Source organism: Rana temporaria, chromosome 3, assembly GCF_905171775.1.
Source record: "Rana temporaria chromosome 3, aRanTem1.1, whole genome shotgun sequence".
NCBI lineage: Eukaryota > Metazoa > Chordata > Amphibia > Anura > Ranidae > Rana > Rana temporaria.
In genome coordinates, this window is record NC_053491.1 from 433,448,684 (window position 1) to 433,473,886 (window position 25,203).

General features: G+C 40.4%; 6 non-coding genes across 6 annotated transcripts; all 6 read right to left on the reverse strand.

Moving 5' to 3' along the window:
* Nucleotides 1-1,592: 1,592 nt before the first annotated feature.
* On the reverse strand, nt 1,593-1,666 carry TRNAN-GUU. The gene has a single exon. It is a non-coding gene; the product is annotated as a tRNA-Asn (tRNA).
* Nucleotides 1,667-3,012: 1,346 nt separating this feature from the next.
* On the reverse strand, nt 3,013-3,085 carry TRNAK-UUU. Its single transcript has one exon. It is a non-coding gene; the product is annotated as a tRNA-Lys (tRNA).
* Nucleotides 3,086-9,202: 6,117 nt separating this feature from the next.
* TRNAN-GUU lies at nt 9,203-9,276 on the reverse strand. Its single transcript has one exon. It is a non-coding gene; the product is annotated as a tRNA-Asn (tRNA).
* Nucleotides 9,277-10,616: 1,340 nt separating this feature from the next.
* Nucleotides 10,617-10,689, reverse strand: TRNAK-UUU. Its single transcript has one exon. It is a non-coding gene; the product is annotated as a tRNA-Lys (tRNA).
* A 5,074-nt stretch (nt 10,690-15,763) lies between these two features.
* Nucleotides 15,764-15,837, reverse strand: TRNAN-GUU. The gene has a single exon. It is a non-coding gene; the product is annotated as a tRNA-Asn (tRNA).
* Nucleotides 15,838-17,647: 1,810 nt separating this feature from the next.
* TRNAK-UUU lies at nt 17,648-17,720 on the reverse strand. Its single transcript has one exon. It is a non-coding gene; the product is annotated as a tRNA-Lys (tRNA).
* Nucleotides 17,721-25,203: the final 7,483 nt, after the last annotated feature.

Consider the following 25,203-nt stretch of genomic DNA (forward strand, 5'->3'; position numbering starts at 1 on the left):
CAGCACACTATGAACCTGAACTTTGAGGCAGATTTCATTAAAGTCTACATATTTCCTGCTATTGTTTGTGAAAAATCTATTCCAGTTTCTATTTTGTGATAAAACCTGCCTCTTCTGAATTTACAATTTACTTCATGCAGATGATTGACTGCAAAATATTTCTGGCTATTGTTTGTAAAATAGACTCTAACTTTTATATTTGGATAAAACCTGCCTGGTCTCTTTTTCTGAAGTTAGTTCCTACTACATCTGAATACTTACAATTCATCAATAGTACAATATTTTTAGCTATTTTCTGTTAAATAATAGACTCTAATCTCTCTAAAATTGCTGACTACTAAAGTAAATTACAATTTATGTCTGACATTATAAATGTGACATGCATTACTACTTAGCATGTCAGCCTCTTCAGGTAATTCACTTTTAAACTTTATTAAGATCTCAATAAAATCATATATTATTATGCCATGTCACATGAGGTAATCATGTCACCACAAGCTCTCAAGTATACAGATTATGCCTGCGGCCATTACCTTACTTGCATGAGAAGGCATCTCACCTCTTTACCATATTTCTACTAATAGATGTACTTACTTAAAGGTGTTTTCACCTTAATACATCCTTTGCTTTCATTGAACTCTTTTCGGCTCTTCATTGGATGATTGATAGCAGCACAGCCATTAGCAGCAATTGGCTCCCATGGCTTTCAATCAAATCAATGAAGTAGCAGCGGGGCCAAGTGATACTATCGGCAGCTATGGCTGCCGACTGTATCACACTGGAGCGCGCCCGCAAGCTAACCCCCTTGAAGAGCACTTCCCAGAGGGGGTTAGCTTTTGCGGGGAGGAGCCGAGACAGCCGCTAAGGCTTGTTATTAAAAAAAAGAGAACCCATACAACCCCTTTCATTTTCAATGTAAGCTCACTACACGTGATCTTTTTCATATATTTTTATTTTAAAATGAAACAAAGAAATTCAAATTTAAAGGATCTGACAGTAATAAATGTATTACTACATAGCCACTTTGGCTAGTTTGTTCCACACATATCCACATTCTTGATAACTGAGATGGTTTCTCTCCCTTGTACTTTATTGTACACAGATATTGAATCTAATGTATTTCTTTAATAATATTTGCAAGCTTAGCTAATGTTCAGACTAAAGAACATTATCTTAAAGAGCAGTTCCGCCCAAAAAATAATTAAAAGTCAGCAGCTACAAATACTGCAGCTGCTGACTTTTAAAATAAGGACACTTACCTGTCCAGGGCGCTCACAATGTCCTCATCCGAAGCCAACCTGTCCTTCGGCTCCAGGTGGAGGTCTGGCATCTTCAGTAAGGGAATCAGGAAGTGAAGCCGTGTGGCTTCACAGCTTGGCTCCTTACTGCACATGCTCGAGTCACGCTGCACGTTCTGAGTGCAAAAACAGAAAACAGCCTTGGAAGCAAAATGGTTAATGTTTAAATACAGGTTGTAGATGTGTTTAAAAGGTCTACTTGCCATGCATAGTTTTTATGCAATTTTCTAATTAATATTCAGAATCATTAAGACTACTTACCTTTTATAGTATCTCTCAGCATAAAGAAATGGCCGTCCCTGGGTGGGCTTGAACCACCAACCTTTCGGTTAACAGCCGAACGCGCTAACCGATTGCGCCACAGAGACTGATGGAAAAACACTGATGAATGACCATTTTGAGTGAGCTATACATATCAAGTCACTTTTACTGAAATACCTATTTCCCAGGTTTGTATACACAATAAGCCCCCTTTTTTAGAATACACTAGAATGGTATTGATTAACTACAAAGCCTCATCAGAGATCAGCAGTCGAATGCATTTTCCATTGGGTGCATTTAACTGATTTTTTTTTTACTCACCCCTGGAAACCCATGGATATCGAGGACTTTCACCTTATTAACATTGTCTCTGGCCCTGGTGCAAAAACAGCTCAAACATATTTGGCTGCATGTGCGGCATCTTTAGTGGTACCACATGTACTAATAAAATGCTCAGTGCCCAGGTGCATGTACACACTTTTAAAGAAAATTAATAAAGAATGCCTTCCCTTTTATAAACATTTTGTGCCCTCTTTCCAGTGCACACTAGTGATGTCATTATTGCAGTATTGCAAACACTATGTCACATGATGTGATCACATTTTACAGATACAGACATATCACAGTATACAGGTTGCAATTGCAGCCATTACCTTAATTATAAGAGATGACATCTCATCTTTTTACTGTATTTCTACTAATAGGTGTACTCACTTCATTTTGAGTATGTACTCACTACACGTGATCTTTTTCATATATTTTTATTTCATAATAAAATGTATTTGAAAGGATTTGACAGTAGTACATTTATTATTATAGCTGCTTAGTCTACCACGCAGAAAAGTCCTGTCAGACCCCAGATTCAGTGACAGCACAGAGCCAATTAAGGAAAGCTCCCCTAAGACTATCTTTGGTTTGTGTGTGTCATATGAGGGGAAGCTTGGGAAAAATGTATTTTACTCAACTGGGAACTGTGGTATCTAAGGTCTGGTAAGTGTTTTGAGGGAGAGGGGAAACATTGGCAGGTGGGGAACTTTGCATGTATTGCAAGGATGTACTGCAAGTTTGTTTGCCTTAAAGTAGAGTTCCGTCCTTTTTACAAGTTTCTCTCTTCGCAATGCCCCCCTGGTGTACATTCCAAAGTGAATATGGTTTTTATTGAGAGAGGTTTCCAAATACCTTATTTTTGGAGATCAGGGCGGCACTTCCGGTCTTGGCAGCCTAGGCGATTACATCATTAGGCGATTTCTATGGACTCCTGGGAGGTTGACGTCATGTCCACGGGAAGCGGGGATCCTGCTTTTTCTGACCGCACTTGCCTTGGTTCTCATTTGATTGACAGGTTGCCATAACAACAGGGTGGAAACTTCTGCTGCTGCCATCGCTATTTGTAGCTGCTGACTTAAATTTATTTTTTTTCCGTTGGAACACCGCTTTAAAGATAAAACAGTACCGCCCGAACAGGGACTTGAACCCTGGACCCTCAGATTAAAAGTCTGATGCTCTACCGACTGAGCTATCCGGGCTTCAGTGCATACTGATTGTCACGTTAATTACACAGTTTTGCTATATGTGTGAATTTTGCATATAGGGGCGTGGCCCTTCTTCGGGTCATGTCCTGAATGTTTTTACTTGTATTCACACCCCTCCTGGTGTGCGCAGCTGCACAGCTGCTCTTTTGGGCTCTTGCAGGACATTCATAAGGTTCTTAGTGCAATAAATTTCCCACGCTGTCTAAGGTAAGATCTCTGCTTATGCAGCCCTGCTTTACCAGCTACCTTTTAGGCTATCTATGTTAGTTACCCTAAAGGAACTCTTCTTCTTTTTTGATTGATTCCCCTAGCCACGGTTGGAGCATGTCTGTACTGCTCTCATGTATATCACCGGACCGTTGCCTATACCTTCTCAGCTAACATATCCGCTTTTGGTCTGCCCCAGTTCCACTAGTCCTTAACAGGCTTCTGTGGTAAGAAGCTCCATTGTACATTACGCTTTTGATTGGTTGACATTATGGGGTTTGGTTGCACCCTCCCTTTCTCATTTAGTTTTCACACCCTTGCTGGCTCTTACCCCCACATTAACTCTTCCCCTTCTCCTCCCCCGTCCCTCCTCTTCCCTCCCCCTCCTCCCCCTTTTTCCCTCTCATTTCAACCCCTCCCTCTCCCCCTCAGTCTCTCTTTCTCCCCCCTCCCCTGCCCCCCCCCATTTCCTCGTCTTCTCCCCCTTGTCCTTTATGTCTTATTCTTTTCCCTTCCCAACTTTACCGCTTCTCCACCCCCTCTCATTCCCTTCCTTTTCCCCTTTCCCTTTTTCTCCCCTTCTCCCCCCCTCCCTTCCCTCCCCCTTTCCCAAATTTTCCCTCCTTCTGTCTCTCTTTTCTTCCCCTCCTGCTCTTGCCTTTCCCCCCTCTCTCTTCCCCCCTCTCCTAATTCCCCCTTCCTTTTCCCCCTCCCTCTTTCTTCCTCCTTTCCTTTTCCTCTCTCTTCTCTTAGTCTTCCCTTACCACCTCTTTATCACTATTCCATTCCCATATCCAGCACTTCACTATTTCACTCAGTGGCCCTTTCCCTTGTCACACACCCATCATTAACCAAATTATTAAAAGTTTTTATTTATTTTCATTAGAGCCTGTCACATTATTCCCCCTCGTGCACCATGTTTTTTTTTTTGAGCCCATGCCTGATCAATGAACCAGTTTAGGTGAGCGAATTCAACTCTCTTTGATAATACACTGCCTTTTTTGTTATTCTATCTGGACATGTTGTATTTAATATGCTTGTTTCTATTGTAGAATTTTTATGTATTCTATAGACCTTCCTGAAGAAGTGGTATCACCGCGAAACCGGTCGAGGTCGCTGGCTGGCTCTACTTATTAGATACTGTCATGGACCTTGAGATATTAAAGTGTTTCTACTTGACATCTGTTACACAGAAGAGGGACATTCAATGCAAGGCTTTTGAAATGCTAAGTGGAACCAGCTTGCGAAATACCTTTTATTGTGTTCTGCAGGTTAAGAGCGGGTGTCGGAGTCAGTCCGTCTAGCTAGAACCGGGTTATTGTGTACATTGATTACCCCCTGGGGCTTCTGTCTCAATACACAAGTCTTTCTATCCAAGCTATTGGACCAATCCCTGTTGACAATTTCAAGTCCTCATTTGCATGGTCAAGGGGGACCTGAGTGAAGACTGCATATACTTTACAATTGACCAATAGGAAAGCGGTTGTTGGGAGTGGGATGTTCCAAATTCTGTATAAAAGTGTGCTGTGTAATTGAAAATAAAGAGTCCTGTTGGAACTTACATACAGCCTGCCTGGTGTTTGTTCTTAATGGGTCCGAATGGCACATAGCTGTAATTCGGATCCCGGAACCTTGGATGACTGGACCATCAGACGTTGCAATCTGCAAGCGGACTCACTGGTATCAGAGGAGTGTCGGGAGAGCAGGACCTGGGCGAGGAAGGATCTCGTCACAGATACTTTACAGTCTTGTTTCATTACATTATCTTTCTGATCTGTGGGGCCTGTCCCTAATGTTTTAAAATTGTATATTGTTTTATGTTAATAAATATTCTGTTATATCATTCTATGGTCATGTTATCAGTGCCTTGAAAATCCTAGCCAAGACCTTTTGACCTGTGACTATTGATGGGAAATAGATCTCAAGCAGCCTTTACCCTATACTCACTTGGTCTCATTTTTTCAATTGTATATTCTGGATGATGGCACATTGATATATTACTTATGAGTCTTAATTGAGGCTATACTCTCCATTTTCACAGTTTCCAGACTGGTTTTGTCTGTTCATTATTTAAAATGAGGTTACTCAGACACAGAAAAATTTAGACTATTTATATGCGTATCATACCATTTTGTATTTGTAATATTTTGGTTTTATTGTTATGCACATATTTGGTTCGTATTATTAGTACATTTATTTGAATAGTTTGTACTTTATATTAGGGGGTGTAACATCAATACTTTCATTTATTTGACTATTAATTGTGGCAACGCAATAGATAGTTTCACTAACCTGTAGTTTAATTTGTTAGATTGCACATAGGTTTCATCACATAAGAGGTGCTGTTCACCATTTAGTCTTTGCTATAGTTGAGCTAAAAGGGCAACAGAGCAAAAATCAATCAGGTAGACAAAGTAGTAATTAAAATGAGAAATAGAGTGGCAATTTACATATTTACTTTATACTTGTAGAAACAGCTTTTCTTTTCAATGTGATTGATAAGTATTGGGCAATCTGTCTAGATTTTTTTTTTACCAAGTTTGGTGAATCTTGTTCAAAATGTAACCTGACATAAAAGGTGAGTTCCATTGAAGTCTACATACATTGAATTAACTTTACTAGATCCCTTGCTTTTATATGTGGAATAAAAAAACTCTCATTTTGATTTTGTGATCAAACTTGCCATGTCTCTCCTTCAAAAATTGCAACTTATTAAAGCTGATTACACGCAGTTCATTGACAGTAAAAAATGTCTGGGTATTGTTTCTAAAATAGACTCTAATTTTTATTTTGGAATAAAACCTGCCTGGTCTCCATTTCTGAAATATGGGCCTACTAAATCTGACTTCATACAGTTCATTGACAGTACACTATGAAACTGAACTTAGAGACAAATCCCATTAAAGTCTACATATTTCCTACTATTATATGTGGCAAAAACAACTCTGATTTCTATTTTGTGATAAAACTTGCCTCGTCTCTCCTTCTGAAATAAACAACTTACTCATTGACTGTAAAATATTTCTGGCTATTGTTTGTAAATTAGACTTACTTTTTTGTGATAAAACCTGCCTGGTCTCTTTGTGAAATTACGGTCTACTAAATCTGAATACTTACAATTTATCAACAGTACAACATTTTTAGCTATTCTCTGTGAAATTGTATTTCTTTGTAAAAATTTGCCTCATTTTTCTATCTCTCTGAAATTGCTGCCTACTAAAGCAGATTGCAATTTATGTCTGGAATTATGAATGTGAAATGCATTACTACTTTAGCATTTCAACCTCTTCAGAGGTAATTGATTTTTAAACTTTATTAAGTTCTCAATAAAATCATATATTATTATGCCATGTCATATGAGGTAATCATGTCACCACAAGCTCTCAAGTATACAGATTACTCCTGCGGCATTACCTTACTTGCATGAGAAGGCATTTCACATCTTTACCATATTTCTGCTAATAGATGTACTCACATAATTTTCAGTATAAACTCACTATATGTGATGTTTCTCATATATTTTTATTTCAAAAAAAAATTCAGTTTTTAAAATGTAAAGAATCTCACAGCAGTAAATCTATTATTACATAGCCGCTTTGGCTAGTTTATTTCACAAATATACATATTCCTTATAATGGAGACGGCTTCTCTCCTTTAAGAATTTGTACTTTATTGTACACAGCTATTGACTACTGCATTTTTTGAATAATATTTGGGGTTTAACTAATGTTCAGGCTAAAGATGAATATTTTAACATGTGCAAAAACAGAAAATAGCTTTGGAACCAAAATGGTTAATGTTTAAATAGTTGTCAGTATGTGTCACAACATACTGTAAAATCCACAGTGGTAAGGCGTATACCTAAATCTCTGATCAACGGTTATGTAAGAGATTTATACATACTTGTCGATCAGGCCTACTACCATATTATCATAGACAAAAACACCTGGGAGTACGTTAGAACTGGCTTGTCACGTGAGGCCACTTTTTATGCGCTCCCAAAAATACATAAGAAAATTAACAAACCACCAATTCTCTCATTTTAAATTTGTCATAATACCTGCCTTGTCTCTTCTTCTGAAATTGTAACTTACTAAAGCTGACTACACGCAGTTCATTGACTGTAAAATATTTCTGCCTATTGTTTCTAAAATAGACTCTAATTTTAATTTTGGGATAAAACCTGCCTGGTCTCTTTCTATGAAATTAGTGCCTACTAAATCTGACCACAAAAAGTTCATTGACAGCACACAATGAACCTGAACTTGGAGGCAGATTTCATTAAAGTCTACATATTTCCTGCTATTGTTTGTTGAAAAATCTATTCCAGTTTCTATTTTGTGATAAAACCTGCCTCATCTCTCCTTCTAAAATTACAATTTTCTTCATGCAGATGATTGACTGCAAAATATTTCTGGCTATTGTTTGTAAAAAAGACTCTAACTTTTATATTTGGATAAAACCTGCCTGGTCTCTTTTTCTGAAGTTAGTTCCTACTACATCTGAATACTTACAATTCATCAATAGTTTCTATTTCTGTTAAATAATAGACTCTAATCTCTCTAAAATTGCTGACTACTAAAGTAAATTACAATTTATGTCTGACATTATAAATGTGACATGCATTACTACTTAGCATGTCAGCCTCTTCAGGTAATTCACTTTTAAACTTTATTAAGATCTCAATAAAATCATATATTATTATGCCATGTCACATGAGGTAATCATGTCACCACAAGCTCTCAAGTATACAGATTATGCCTGCGGCCATTACCTTACTTTCATGAGAAGGCATCTCACCTCTCTTTACCATATTTATACTAATAGATGTACTTACTTAAAGGGGTTTTCACCTTGATACGTCCTTTGCTTTCATCGAGCTCTATTCGGCTCTTCATTGGATGATTGATAGCAGCACAGCCATTGGCAGCAATTGGCTCCCACTGCTGTCAATCAAATCAATGACGTGGCAGCGGGGCCAAGTGATACTATCGGCAGTTATGGCTGCCGACTGTATCACACTGGAGCGCGCCCGCAAGCTAACACCCTTGAAGAGCACTTCCCAGAGGGGGTTAGCTTTTGCGGGGAGGAGCCGAGACAGCCGCCAAGGGACCCCAGAAGACAAGTTCGGGGCCACTCTGTGCAAAACGAACTGCACAGTGGAGGTAAGTATAACATGTTTGTTATTAAAAAAAAGAGAACCCATACAACCCCTTTTATTTTCAGTGTAAGCTCACTACACGTGATCTTTTTCATATATTTTTATTTAAAAATAAAACAAAGAAATTCAAATTTAAAGGATCTGACAGTAATAAATGTATTATTACATAGCCACTTTGGCTAGTTTGTTCCACACATATCCACATTCTTGATAACTGAGATGGTTTCTCTCCCTTTTTCTTTATTGTACACAGATGTTGAATCTAATGTATTTCTTTAATAATATTTGCGGGCTTAGCTAATGTTTAGACTGAAGAACATTATCTTAAAGCGCAGTTACGCCAAAAAAATTATTAAAAGTCAGCAGCTACAAATACTGCAGCTGCTGACTTTTAAAATAAGGACACTTACCTGTCCAGGGCGCTCACGATGTCCTCATCCGAAGCTAACCTGTCCTTCGGCTCCAGGTGGAGGTCTGGCATCTTCAGTAATGGAATCAGGAAGTGAAGCCTTGTGGCTTCACAGCCTGGTTCCTTACTGCGCACGCTCGAGTCACGCTGCACGTTCTGAGTGCAAAAACAGAAAACAGCCTTGGAAGCAAAATGGTTAATGTTTAAATACAGGTTGTAGATGTGTTTAAAAGGTCTACTTGCCATGCATAGTTTTTATGCAATTTTTTAATTAATATTCAGAATCATTAAGACTACTTACCTTTTATAGTATCTATCAGCATAAAGAAATGGCCGTCCCTGGGTGGGCTTGAACCACCAACCTTTCGGTTAACAGCCGAACGCGCTAACCGATTGCGCCACAGAGACTGATGGAAAAACACTGATGAATGACCATTTTGAGTGAGCTATACATATCAAGTCACTTTTACTGAAATATCTGTTTTGTTTCCCAGGTTTGTATACGCAATAAGCCCCCTTTTTTAGAATACACTAGAATGGTATTGATTAACTACAAAGCCTCATCAGAGATCAGCAGTCAAATGCATTTTCCATTAGGTGCATTTAACTGATTTTTTTTTACTCACCCCTGGAAACCCATGGATATCAAGGACTTTCACATTATTAACATTGCCTCTGGCCCTGGTACAAAAACAGCTCAAACATATTTGGCTGCATGTGCGGCATCTTTAGTGGTACCACATGTACTAATAAAATGCTCAGTGCCCAGGTGCATGTACACACTTTTAAAGAAAATTGATAAAGAATGCCTTCCCTTTTATAAACATTTTGTGCACCCTCTTTCCAGTGCACACTAGTGATATCATTATTGCAGTATTGCAAACACTATGTCACATGATGTGATCACATTTTACAGATACAGACATATCACAGTATACAGGTTGCAATTGCAGCCATTACCTTAATTATAAGAGATGACATCTCACCTTTTTACTGTATTTCTACTAATAGGTGCTCTCACTTCATTTTGAGTATGTACTCACTACACGTGATCTTTTTCATATATTTTTATTTCATAATAAAATTAATTTGAAAGGATTTGACAGTAGTACATTTATTATTATAGCTGCTTAGTCTACCACGCAGAAAAGTCCTGTCAGACCCCAGATTCAGTGACAGCACAGAGCCAAGGAAAGCTCCCCTAAGACTCTCTTTGGCTTGTGTGTGTCATATGAGGGGAAGCTTGGGAAAAATGTATTTTACTCAACTGGGAACTGTGGTATCTAAGGTCTGGTAAGTGTTTTGAGGGAGAGGGGAAACATTGGCAGGTGGGGAACTTTGCATGTATTGCACGGATGTACTGCAAGTTTGTTTGCCTTAAAGTAGAGTTCCGTCCTTTTTACAAGTTTCTCTCTTCGCAATGCCCCCCTGGTGTACATTCCTAAGTGGATATGGTTTTTATTGAGAGAGGTTTCCAAATACCTTATTTTTGGAGATCAGGGCAGCACTTCTGGTCTTGGCCGCCTAGGCGATTACATAATGATTTATGGACTCCTGGGAGGTTGACGTCACGTCCACGGGAAGCGGGGATGCTGCTTTTTCTGATCGCACTTGCATTGGTTCTCATTTGATTGACAGGTTGCCATAACAACAGGGTGGAAACTTCTGCTGCTGCCATTGCTATTTGTAGCTGCTGACTTAAATTTATTTTTTTCAGTTGGAACACCGCTTTAAAGATAAAACAGTACCGCCCGAACAGGGACTTGAACCCTGGACCCTCAGATTAAAAGTCTGATGCTCTACCGACTGAGCTATCCGGGCTTCAGTGCATACTGATTGTCACGTTAATTACACAGTTTTGCTATATGTGTGAATTTTGCATATAGGGGCGTGGCCCTTCTTCGGGTCATGTCCTGAATGTTTTTACTTGTATTCACACCCCTCCTGGTGTGCGCATCCACACAGCTGCTCTTTTGAGCTCTTGCAGGACATTCATAAGGTTCTTAGTGCAATAAATATCACACGCTGTCTAAGGTAAGATCTCTGTTTATGCAGCCCTGCTTTATCAGCTACCTTTTAGGCCATCTATGTTAGTTACCCTAAAGGAACTCTTCTTCTTTTTTGATTGATTCCCCTAGCCACGGTTGGAGCATGTCTGCACTGCTCTCGTGTATATCACCGGACCGTTGCCTATACCTTCTCAGGTAACATATCCACTTTTGGTCTGCCCCAGTTCTACTAGTCCTTAACAGGGTTCTGTGGTAAGAAGCTCCATTGTACATGACGCTTTTGATTGGTTGACAATATTGGGTTTGGTTGCACCCTCCCTTTCTCATTTAGTTTTCACACCCTTGCTGGCTCTTACCCCCACATTAACTCTTCCCCTTCTCCTCCCCCGTCCCTCCTCCCCATTTTTCCCTCTCATTTCAACCCCTCCCTCTCCCCCCTCAGTCTCTCTTTCTCCCCCCGCCCCCTCCATTTCCTCGTCTTCTCCTCCTTGTCCTTTATGTCTTATTCTTTTCCCTTCCCAACCTTCCCGCTTCTCCACCCTCTCTCATTCCCTTCCCTTTCCCTTTTTCTCCCCTTCTCCCCCGCCTCCCTTCCCTCTTGCCTTTTCCCCCTCTCTCTTCCCCCCCTCTCCTAATTCCCCCTCCCTTTTCTCCCCTCCCTCTTTCTTCCTCCTTTCCTTTTCCTCTCCCTTCTCTTAGTCTTCCCTTACCACCTCTTTATCACTATTCCATTCCCATATCCAGCACTTCACTCTTCCACTCGGTGGCCCTTTCCCTTGTCACACACCCATCATTAACCAAATTATTAAAAGTTTTTATTTATTTTCATTAGAGCCTGTCACATTATTCCCCCTCGTGCACCATGGTTTTTTTTTGAGCCCATGCCTGATCAATGAACCAGTTTAGGTGAGCGAATTCAACTCTCTTTGATAATACACTGCCTTTTTGTTATTCTATCTGGACATGTTGTATTTAATATGCTTGTTTCTATTGTACAATTTTTTATGTATTCTATAGACCAGGGGTGGCCAACCAGTAGCCCGGGGGCCACATGTGGCCCGCGGAGCCCTCTGATGTGGCCCGCGACCTCCTGCACTGGGAAAGAATAGAATAGAATACTGTTATTAAAGTTAACTTTATTTCTAAATTCACAGTGTATATATGGGCATATTTGTTATGCAGTGGTTACTGAGCTGCTTTCAAACTGATCCGCAGGTGCAGAGCAGTGCAACTGTGGGTTACCTGCACTGAGCCATAGGCCCCTTTGACACGGTCAGTCCAACCCAATTGGACCTTAAGGAGTAGCAGATGTAAATGGACTTGTGTCCGTTTACAAACGCCTACCTCCAATTAGAGCCGCAAAAAAAGAAAACAGAGTGGGCTCTATAGCATAGAGTGGGCTGCCATCCACCCGCTCCGCTCATTGTGGCCAGCGACCGGTTACCATGTTGCTTAGGTGGCCCTCACTCTTCAAATGGTTGGGCACCCCTGCTATAGACCCTCCTGAAGAAGCGGTATCACCACGAAACTGGTCGAGGTCGCTGGCTGGCTCTACTTATTAGATACTTTACGGTCTTGTTTCATTACATTACCTTTCTGATCTGTGGGGCCTGTCCCTAATGTTTTAAAATTGTATATTGTTTTATGTTAATAAATATTCTTTTATATCATTCTATGGTCATGTTATCAGTGCCTTGAAAATCCTAGCCAACACCTTTTGACCTGTGACTATTGATGGGAAATAGATCTCAAGCCACCTTTACCCTATACTCACTTGGTCTCATTTTTTCAATTGTATATTCTGGATGATGGCACATTGATATATTACTTATCAGTCTTAATTGAGGCTATACTCTCCCTTTTAACAGTTTCCAGACTGGTTTTGTCTGTTCATTATTTAAAATGAGGTTACTCAGACACAGAAAAATTTAGACTATTTATATGTGTATCATACCATTTTGTATTTGTAATATTTTGGTTTTATTGTTATGCACATATTTGGTTCTTATTATTAGTACATTTATTTGTATAGTTTTTACTTTATATTAGGGGGTGTAACATCAATACTTTCATTTATTTGGCTATTAATTGTGGCAACGCAATAGATAGTTTCAGGAACCTGTAGTTTAATTTGTTAGATTGCACATAGGTTTCATCACATAAGAGGTGCTGTTCACCATTTAGTCTTTGCTATAGTTGAGCTAAAAGGGCAACAGAGCAAAAATCAATCAGGTAGACAAAGTAGTAATTAAAATGAGAAATAGAATGGCAATATACATATTTACTTTTTACTTGTAGAACCAGCTTTTCTTTTCAATGTGATTGATAAGTATTGGGCAATCTGTCTAGATTTTTTTTTACCAAGACTTTGGTGAATCTTGTTCAAAATGTAACCTGACATAATATGTGAGTTCCATTGAAGTCTACGTACATTGAATTAACTTTACTAGATCCCTTGCTTTTCTATGTGGAATAAAAAAACTCTCATTTTGATTTTGTGATCAAACTTGCCATGTCTCTCCTTCAAAAATTGCAACTTATTAAAGCTGATTACATGCAGTTCATTGACAGTAAAATATGTCTGGGTATTGTTTCTAAAATAGACTCTAATTTTTATTTTGGAATAAAACCTGCCTGGTTTACATTTCTGAAATATGAGCCTACTAAATCTGACTTCATACAGTTCATTGACAGTACACTATGAAACTGAACTTAGAGGCAAATCCCATTAAAGTCTACATATTTCCTACTATTATTTGTGGCAAAAACAACTCTGATTTCTATTTTGTGATAAAACCTGCCGCGTCTCTCCTTCTGAAATAAACAACTTACTCATTGACTGTAAAATATTTCTGGCTATTGTTTGTAAAATAGACTAACTTTTTTGTGATAAAACCTGCCTGGTCTCTTTGTGAAATTACGGTCTACTAAATCTGAATACTTACAATTTATCAACAGTACAACATTTTTAGCTATTCTCTGTGAAAATGTATTTCTTTATAAAAATGTGCCTAATTTTTCTATCTCTCTGAAATTGCTGCCTACTAAAGCAGATTGCAATTTATGTCTGGTATTATGAATGTGAAATGCATTACTACTTTAGCATTTCAACCTGTTCAGAGGTAATTGATTTTTAAACTTGATTAAGTTCTCAATAAAATCATATATTATTATGCCATGTCATATGAGGTAATCATGTCACCACAAGCTCTCAAGTATACAGATTACTCCTGCGGCATTACCTTACTTGCATGAGAAGGCATTTCACATCTTTACCATATTTCTGCTAATAGATGTACTCACATAATTTTCAGTATAAACTCACTATATGTGATGTTTCTCATATATTTTTATTTCAAAATAAAATTCAGTTTTTAAAATGTAAAGAATCTGACAGTAGTAAATCTATTATTACATAGCCGCTTTGGCTAGTTTATTTCACAAATATACATATCCTTTATAATTCCTACATCTGAATACTTACAATTCATCAATAGTACAATATTTTTAGCTATTTTCTGTTAAATAATAGACTCTAATCTCTCTAAAATTGCTGACTACTAAAGTAAATTACAATTTATGTCTGACATTATAAATGTGACATGCATTACTACTTAGCATGTCAGCCTCTTCAGGTAATTCACTTTTAAACTTTATTAAGATCTCAATAAAATCATATATTATTATGCCATGTCACATGAGGTAATCATGTCACCACAAGCTCTCAAGTATACAGATTATGCCTGCGGCCATTACCTTACTTTCATGAGAAGGCATCTCACCTCTCTTTACCATATTTATACTAATAGATGTACTTACTTAAAGGGGTTTTCACCTTGATACGTCCTTTGCTTTCATCGAGCTCTATTCGGCTCTTCATTGGATGATTGATAGCAGCACAGCCATTGGCAGCAATTGGCTCCCACTGCTGTCAATCAAATAAATGACGTGGCAGCGGGGCCAAGTGATACTATCGGCAGCTATGGCTGCCGACTGTATCACACTGGAGCGCGCCCGCAAGCTAACACCCTTGAAGAGCACTTCCCAGAGGGGGTTAGCTTTTGCGGGGAGGAGCCGAGACAGCCGCCAAGGGACCCCAGAAGACAAGTTCGGGGCCACTCTGTGCAAAACGAACTGCACAGTGGAGGTAAGTATAACATGTTTGTTATTAAAAAAAAGAGAACCCATACAACCCCTTTTATTTTCAGTGTAAGCTCACTACACGTGATCTTTTTCATATATTTTTATTTTAAAATAAAACAAAGAAATTCAAATTTAAAGGATCTGACAGTAATAAATGAATTATTACATAGCCACTTTGGCTAGTTTGTTCCACACATATCCACATTCTTGATAACTGAAATGGTTTCTCTCCCTTTTTCTTTATTGTACACAGATGTTGAATCTAATGTATTTCTTTAATAATATTTGCGGGCTTAGCTAATGTTTAGACTGAAGAACATTATCTTAAAGCGCAGTTACGCCAAAAAAATTATTAAAAGTCAGCAGCTACAAATACTGCAGCTGCTGACTTTTAAAATAAGGACACTTACCTGTCTAGGGCGCTCACGATGTCCTCATCCGAAGCTAACCTGTCCTTCGGCTCCAGGTGGAGGTCTGGCATCTTCAGTAATGGAATCAGGAAGTGAAGCCTTGTGGCTTCACAGCCTGGTTCCTTACTGCGCACGCTCGAGTCACGCTGCACGTTCTGAGTGCAAAAACAGAAAACAGCCTTGGAAGCAAAATGGTTAATGTTTAAATACAGGTTGTAGATGTGTTTAAAAGGTCTACTTGCCATGCATAGTTTTTATGCAATTTTCTAATTAATATTCAGAATCATTAAGACTACTTACCTTTTATAGTATCTCTCAACATAAAGAAATGGCCGTCCCTGGGTGCGCTTGAACCACCAACCTTTCGGTTAACAGCCGAACGCGCTAACCGATTGCGCCACAGAGACTGATGGAAAAACTCTAATGAATGACCATTTTGAGTGAGCTATACATATCAAGTCACTTTTACTGAAATATCTGTTTTGTTTTCCAGGTTTGTATACGCAATAAGCCCCCTTTTTCCGAATACACTAGAATGGTATTGATTAACTACAAAGCCTCATCAGAGATCAGCAGTCAAATGCATTTTCCATTAGGTGCATTTAACTGATTTTTTTTTACTCACCCCTGGAAACCCATGGATATAGAGGACTTTCACATTATTAACATTGCCTCTGGCCCTGGTACAAAAACAGCTCAAACATATTTGCGGCATCTTTAGTGGTACCACATGTACTAATAAAATGCTCAGTGCCCAGGTGCATGTACACACTTTTAAAGAAAATTGATAGAGAATGCCTTCCCTTTTATAAACATTTTGTGCCCTCTTTCCAGTGCACACTAGTGATGTCATTATTGCAGTATTGCTAACACTATGTCACATGATGTGATCACATTTTACAGATACAGACATATCACAGTATACAGGTTGCGATTGCAGCCATTACCTTAATTATAAGAGATGACATCTCACCTTTTTACTGTATTTCTACAAATAGGTGCTCTCACTTCATTTTGAGTATGTACTCACTACACTTGATCTTTTTCATATATTTTTATTTCATAATAAAATGTATTTGAAAGGATTTGACAGTAGTACATTTATTATTATAGCTGCTTAGTCTACCACGCAGAAAAGTCCTGTCAGACCCCAGATTCAGTGACAGCACAGAGCCAAGGAAAGCTCCCCTAAGACTATCTTTGGTTTGTGTGTGTCATATGAGGGGAAGCTTGGGAAAATGTATTTTACTCAACTGGGAACTGTGGTATCTAAGGTCTGGTAAGTGTTTTGAGGGAGAGGGGAAACATTGGCAGGTGGGGAACTTTGCATGTATTGCACGGATGTACTGCAAGTTTGTTTGCCTTAAAGTAGAGTTCCGTCCTTTTTACAAGTTTCTCTCTTCGCAATGCCCCCCTGGTGTACATTCCAAAGTGGATATGGTTTTTTTTGAGAGAGGTTTCCAAATACCTTATTTTTGGAGATCAGGGCAGCACTTCCAGTCTTGGCCGCCTAGGCGATTACATAATGATTTTTGGACTCCTGTGAGGTTGACGTCATGTCCACGGGAAGCGGGGATGCTGCTTTTTCTGACTGCACTTGCCTTGGTTCTCATTTGATTGACAGGTTGCCATAACAACAGGATGGAAACTTCTGCTGCTGCCATCGCTATTTGTAGCTGCTGACTTAAATTTATTTTTTTCAGTTGGAACACCGCTTTAAAGCGGATGTGCCACGGTAAAATAATATTAAAAGCCAGCAGCTACAAATACTGCAGCTGCTGACTTTTAATATGAGGACACTTACCTGTCCTGGAGTCCAGCGCTGATCGCAGCAGAGCACGAGCGATCGCTCGTCTCTCTGCTGCTCCCCCCGCCATCCACGCTCAGGGAACCAGGAAGTGAAGCGCTGCGGCTTCACTGCCCGGTTCCCTACGGCGCATGCGCGAGTCGCGCCGCGCCAGCCGATTGGCTCCCGCTGTGTGCTGGGAGCCGAGTGTTCCCAGCACACAACGGGGGGGGGGAGACGGGATGTGACGGAATGCCCGTCTTTTGCCCGTGAATGCCGGGCCGGAAGTGGGTGCAAATACCTGTCTTTAGACAGGTATCTGCACCCCCCTCCCCCCTGAAAGGTGTCAAATGTGACACTGGAGGGGGGAGGGTTCTGATCAGCGGGACTCCACTTTAGGGTGGAGAACCGCTTTAAAGATAAAACAGTACCGCCCGAACAGGGACTTGAACCCTGGACCCTCAGATTAAAAGTCTGATGCTCTACCGACTGAGCTATCCGGGCTTCAGTGTGTACTGATTGTCACGTTAATTACACAGTTTTGATATATGTATGAATTTCGCATAAAAGGGCGTGGCCCTTCTTCGGGTCATGTCCTGAATGTTTTTACTTGTATTCACACCCCTCCTTGTGTGCTCATCCACACAGCTGCTCTTTTGAGCTCTTGCAGGACATTCATAAGGTTCTTAGTGCAATAAATATCACACGCTGTCTAAGGTAAGATCTCTGTTTATGCAGCCCTGCTTTATCAGCTACCTTTTAGGCCATCTATGTTAGTTACCCTAAAGGAACTCTTCTTCTTTTTTGATTGATTCCCCTAGCCACAGTTGGAGCATGTCTGCACTGCTCTTGTGTATATCACCGGACCGTTGCCTATACCTTCTCTGCTAACATATACACTTTTGGTCTGCCCCAGTTCTACTAGTCCTTAACAGGCTTCTGTGGTAAGAAGCTCCATTGTACATGATGCTTTTGATTTGTTGACATTATGGGGTTTGGTTGCATACTCCCTTTCTCATTCAGTTTTCACACCCTTGCTGGCTCTTACCCCCACATTAACTCTTCCCCTTCTCCTCCCCCATCCCTCCTCTTCCCTCCCCCCTCCTCCCCCTTTTTCCCTCTCATTCAACCCCTCCCTCTCCCCCCTCAGTCTCTCTTTCTCCCCCCGCCCCCTCCATTTCCTCGTCTTCTCCCCCTTGTCCTTTATGTCTTATTCTTTTCCCTTCCCAACTTTCCCGCTTCTCCACCCCCTCTCATTCCTTTCCCTTTTCCCTTTCCCTTTTTCTCCCCTTCTCCCCCGCCTCCCTTCCCTCCCCCCTTTCCCAAATTTTCCCTCCTTCTGTCTCTCTTTTCTTTCCCTCCCGCTCTTACCTTTCCCCCCTCTCTCTTCCCCCCCTCTCCTAATTCCCCCTCCCTTTTCTCCCCTCCCTCTTTCTTCCTCCTTTCCTTTTCCTCTCCCTTCTCTTAGTCTTCCCTTACCACCTCTTTATCACTATTCCATTCCCATATCCAGCACTTCACTCTTCCACTCGGTGGCCCTTTCCCTTGTCACACACCCATCATTAACCAAATTATTAAAAGTTTTTATTTATTTTCATTAGAGCCTGTCACATTATTCCCCCTCATGCACCATTTTTTTGAGCCCATGCCTGATCAATGAACCAGTTTAGGTGAGCGAATTCAACTCTCTTTGATAATACACTGCCTTTTTGTTATTCTATCTGGACATGTTGTATTTAATATGCTTGTTTCTATTGTACAATTTTTTATGTATTCTATAGACCAGGGGTGGCCAACCAGTGGCCCGGGGGCCACATGTGGCCCGCGGAGCCCTCTGATGTGGCCCGCGACCTCCTGAACTGGGAAAGAATAGAATAGAATACTGTTTTTAAAGTTAAGTTTATTTCTAAATTCACAGTGTATATATGGGCATATTTGTTATGCAGTGGTTACTGAGCTGCTTTGAAACTGATCCGCAGGTGCAGAGCAGTGCACCTGTGGGTTACCTGCACTGAGCCATAGGCCCCTTTGACACGGTCAGTCCAACCCAATTGGACCTTAAGGAGTAGCAGATGTAAATGGACTTGTGTCCGTTTACAAACGCCTACCTCCAATTCAGTGGCGTCACTAGGGTTGGTGTCACCTGGTGCGGTAAAATATGGTGTCACCCCCCCCCCCCCCAATAACATTTTTCAAATATTTTTTACCCTACTGTTTGCTCTCTGTTCTCCTTTCTTCCCATTTTCTCTCTCTCCCTATCCATCTTTCTTGTTCGTTCTATCCCTTCTTCTTTCTCTCCATTTTTCTTTGTCCCCTCCCCCCCCCTCTCTTTCTCCAGGACCGGAATTCACATCTCAAGAGCCTATAGGCCAGGGGCGTACCTAGAGCATTTGGCACCCAGGGCGGATCCAATATCTGGCACCCCCCCCACGTTAAAATGTAAAAACACCCCACTGTGCCCCCTGCATACCTCTGCATCCTTCAATATCTTTTTGTTACTACTGTGTACCCCCTCTCCACAACTGCACCTCTGGACCACTTTACATTGCACAGCACCCTGCATCACTGGACCCCTTTACATTACACAGCCCACTGCATCACTGCACCCCTTTACATTACACAGCCCACTGCATCACTGCACCCCTTTAAAATTACACAGTACCCTGCATCACTGGACCCCTTTAAAATTACACAGCACCCTGTATCACTGGATCCCTTTACATCTCACAGCCCCCTTCACCTCTGGACCCTTTTACATTACACAGCACCCTGCACCTCTGGACCTCTTTATATTACACAGCCCCCTGCATCACTGGACCCCTTTAAAATTACACAGTACCCTGCATCACTGCACCCCTTTACATTACACAGCACCCTGCATCACTGGACCCCTTTACATCTCATAGCCCCCTGCACCTCTGGACCCTTTTACATTACACAGCCCCCTGCACCACTGGACCCCTTTACATCACATAGCCCCCTGCACCTCTGGACCCCTTTACATTACACAGCACCCTGCATCACTGGACTCCTTTACATTACACAGCACCCTGCACCTCTGGACCCTTTTACATTACACAGCACCCTGCACCCCTTTACATTAAACAGCACCCTGCACCTCTTTACATTACACAGCCCCTGCACCACTGGACCCCTTTACATCACATAGCCCCCTGCACCTCTGGACCCCTTTACATTACACAGCACCCTGCACCTCTGGACCCCTTTACATTACACAGCACCCTGCACCTCTGGACCCTTTTACATTGCACAGCACCCTGCATCACTGCACACCTTTTACATTGCACAGCACCCTGCATCACTGCACCCCTTTTACATTACACAGCCACCTGCACCTCTGGACCCCTGCATGTTACACAGACCCCCCTTCAGTGCAGACACCCCCCCTCAGTGCAGACACCCCCCCTCAGTGCAAATCCCCCCCTCAGTGCAAACCCCCCCTCAGTGCAACCCCCCAGTGCAAACACCCCCCCACCTTAGTACAACCCCCCCTCAGTGCAAACCCCCTTAGTGAAAACCCCCTCAGTGCAAACACACCCTTAGTACACCCCCCACCCCTTCAGTGAAATCCTCCCAGGTGCAAACACCCCCCCTCCCCTTTCAGTACCTCAGATCATTGCAGGCAGTGCCACGGCACATGGACAGAAGGTCCCCTCGGCCCCTCCCCCTCTGTACACACAAACAGAGAGGAGGGGGCTGTGCCTGTGTGCCGACTGCCGACTGCCCCCACGGGATGGTGTCACCCCTCTAGTGGGTGTCACCCGGGGCGGCCCGCACCCCCACACCCCCTAGCAACGCCTCTGCTCCAATTAGATCCGCAAAAAAAGAAAACAGAGTGGGCTCTATAGAGTAGAGTGGGCTGCCATCCACCCGCTCCGCTCATTGTGGCCAGCAACCGGTTACCATGTTGCTTAGGTGGCCCTCACTCTTTAAAAGGTTGGGCACCCCTGCTATAGACCCTCCTGAAGAATCGGTATCACCGCAAAACCGGTCGAGGTCGCTGGCTGGCTCTACTTATTAGATACTTTACGGTCTTGTTTCATTACATTACCTTTCTGATCTGTGGGGCCTGTCCCTAATGTTTTAAAATTGCATATTGTTTTATGTTAGTAAATATTCTTTTATATCATTCTATGGTCATGTTATCAGTGCCTTGAAAATCCTAGCCAACACCTTTTGACCTGTGACTATTGATGGGAAATAGATCTCAAGCAGCCATTACCCTATACTCACTTGGTCTCATTTTTTCAATTGTATATTCTGGATGATGGCACATTGATATATTACTTATCAGTCTTAATTGAGGCTATACTCTCCATTTTCACAGTTTCCAGACTGTTTTTTTGTCTGTTCATTATTTAAAATGAGGTTACTCAGACACAGAAAAATTTTGACTATTTATATGCGTATCATACCATTTTGTATTTGTAATATTTTGGTTTTATTGTTATGCACATATTTGGTTCTTATTATTAGTACATTTATTTGTATAGTTTGTACTTTATATTAGGGGGTGTAACATCAATACTTTCATTTATTTGGCTATTAATTGTGGCAACGCAATAGATAGTTTCAGGAACCTGTAGTTTAATTTGTTAGATTGCACATAGGTTTCATCACATAAGAGGTGCTGTTCACCATTTAGGCCCCATACACACGAGAGGATTTATCCGCAGATACGGTCCAGCGGACCGTATCTGCGGATAAATCCTCTCGAGGATTTCAGCAGATTTCTATGCGATGGCGTGTACACACCATCGCATTGAAATCCCCGCTGAAATCCTCTGCCGATGACGTGTCGCGCCGTCGCCGCTATTATGACGCGGCGACGAGCGCGACGCTGTCATATAAGGAATTCCACGCATGCGTCAAATCATTACGACGCGTGCGGGGAATCCCTTTGGACGGATGGATCCGGTAAGTCTGTACAGACGAGCGGATCCATCCGTTGGAATGGATTCCAGCAGATGGATTTGTTGAGCATGTCAGCAAATATCCATCTGCTGGAAATCCATCCCAGGGGAGATTTATCTGCGGATAGATATCCGACGGAGTGTACACACCATAGGATCTATCCGCAGAAACCCATTTGATGGGATTTATCTGCGGATAGATTCTATGGTGTGTATGGGGCCTAAGTCTTTGCTATAGTTGAGCTAAAAGGGCAACAGAGCAAAAATCAATCAGGTAGACAAAGTAGTAATTAAAATGAGAAATAGAGTGGCAATATACATATTTACTTTTTACTTGTAGAAACAGCTTTTCTTTTCAACGTGATTGATAAGTATTGGGCAATCTGTCTAGATTTTTTTTTACCAAGAGTTTGGTAAATCTTGTTCAAAATGTAACCTGACATAATAGGTGAGTTCCATTGAAGTTTACGTACATTGAATTAACTTTACTAGATCCCTTGCTTTTATATGTGGAATAAAAAAACTCTCATTTTGATTTTGTGATCAAACTTGCCATGTCTCTCCTTCAAAAATTGCAACTTATTAAAGCTGATTACATGCAGTTCATTGACAGTAAAATATTTCTGGGTATTGTTTCTACAATAGACTCTAATTTTTATTTTGGAATAAAACCTGCCTGGTTTACATTTCTGAAATATGGGCCTACTAAATCTGACTTCATACAGTTCATTGACAGTACACTATGAAACTGAATTTAGAGGCAAATCTCATTAAAGTCTACACATTTCCTACTATTATTTGTGGCAAAAACAACTCTGATTTCTACTTTGTGATAAAACCTGCCTCGTCTCTCCTTCTGAAATAAACAACTTACTAACATACAGATCATTGACTGTAAAAAATATTTCTGGCTATTGTTTGTAAAATAGACTAACTTTTTTTGTGATAAAACCTGCCTGGTCTCTTTGTGAAATTACGGTCTACTAAATCTGAATACTTACAATTTATCAACAGTACAACATTTTTAGCTATTCTCTGTGAAATTGTATTTCTTTATAAAAATGTGCCTAATTTTTCTATCTCTCTGAAATTGCTGCCTACTAAAGCAGATTGCGATTTATGTCTGGCATTATGAATGTGAAATGCATTACTACTTTAGCATTTCAACCTCTTCAGAGGTAATTGATTTTTAAACTTTATTAAGTTCTCAATAAAATCATATATTATTATGCCATGTTATATGAGGTAATCATGTCACCACAAGCTCTCACTACAGGCAGTTCATTGACTGTAAAATATTTCTGGCTATTGTTTCTAAAATAGACTCTAATTTAAATTTTGGGATAAAACCTGCCTGGTCTCTTTCTATGAAATTAGTGCCTACTAAATCTGACCACATAAAGTTCATTGACAGCACACAATGAACCTGAACTTGGAGGCAGATTTCATTAAATTCTACATATTTCCTGCTATTGTTTGTGGAAAAATCTATTCCAGTTTCTATTTTGTGATAAAACCTGCCTCATCTTTCCTTCTAAAATTACAATTTACTTCATGCAGATGATTGACTGCGAAATATTTCTGGCTATTGTTTGTAAAATAGACTCTAACTTTTATCTTTGGATAAAACCTGCCTGGTCTCTTTTTCTGAAGTTAGTTCCAGAAGTTAGTTCCAGAAATAGAAACTATTGATGAATTGTAAGTATTCAGATGTATCTGAATACTTACAATTCATCAATAGTTTCTATTTCTGTTAAATAATAGACTCTAATCTCTCTAAAATTGCTGACTACTAAAGTAAATTACAATTTATGTCTGACATTATAAATGTGACATGCATTACTACTTAGCATGTCAGCCTCTTCAGGTAATTCACTTTTAAACTTTATTAAGATCTCTGAAAAGAAAACCCTAATTTAGTGTGCATCAAGCGTAAGGTGATAATACGGATGCACCGGTATTAGATGTGCCACCGCCCCGATAATGTAGAATTGAACTAAGGACTAGTGAGTTGGGCTTTGAAGGCACACGATACAAAAATTGTAGAAAACTAGAAAAATTTATTATAGGTATAGAAATATCATAGAAACCGTTATGAATAAAAAATCACAAAGTGAAGTTCAATTAACAACTGGTTTACCACACACGGTTCACATTCATTGTATAGTTCTAACATAAAAAGCTTAAGATAAGAAGCATAATTATAAAAACGAGTATCACGAGTGACCAGATGGTTGTCCAGAGGACTAGGAGGATTTGCAAAGTCCTTAGTTCAATTCTTTATTAAGATCTCAATAAAATCATATATTATTATGCCATGTCACATGAGGTAATCATGTCACTACAAGCTCTCAAGTATACAGATTATGCCTGCGGCCATTACCTTACTTGCATGAGAAGGCATCTCACCTCTTTACCATATTTCTACTAATAGATGTACTTACTTAAAGGGGTTTTCACCTTAATACGTCCTTTGCTTTCATCAAGCTCTATTCGGCTCTTTATTGGATGATTGATAGCAGCACAGCCATTGGCAGCAATTGGCTCCCACTGCTGTCAATCAAATCAATGACGTGGCAGCGGGGCCGAGTGATACTATCGGCAGCTATGGCTGCCGACTGTATCACACTGGAGCGCGCCTGCAAGCTAACCCCCTTGGAGAGCACTTCCCAGAGGGGGTTAGCTTTTGTTATTAAAAAAAAGAGAACCCATACAACCCCTTTCATTTTCAGTGTAAGCTCACTACACGTGATCTTTTTCATATATTTTCATTTTAAAATAAAACAAAGAAATTCAAATTTAAAGGATCTGACAGTAATAAATCTATCATTTCATAGCCACTTTGGCTAGTTTGTTCCCCACATAGCCACATTCTTGATAACTGAGATGGTTTCTCTCCCTTTTACTTTATTGTACACAGATATTAAATCTAATGTATTTCTTTAATAATATTTGCGGGCTTAGCTAATGTTCAGACAAAAGAACTTTATCTTAAAGCGCAGTTCCGCCCAAAAAATAATTAAAAGTCAGCAGCTACAAATACAGCTGCTGAC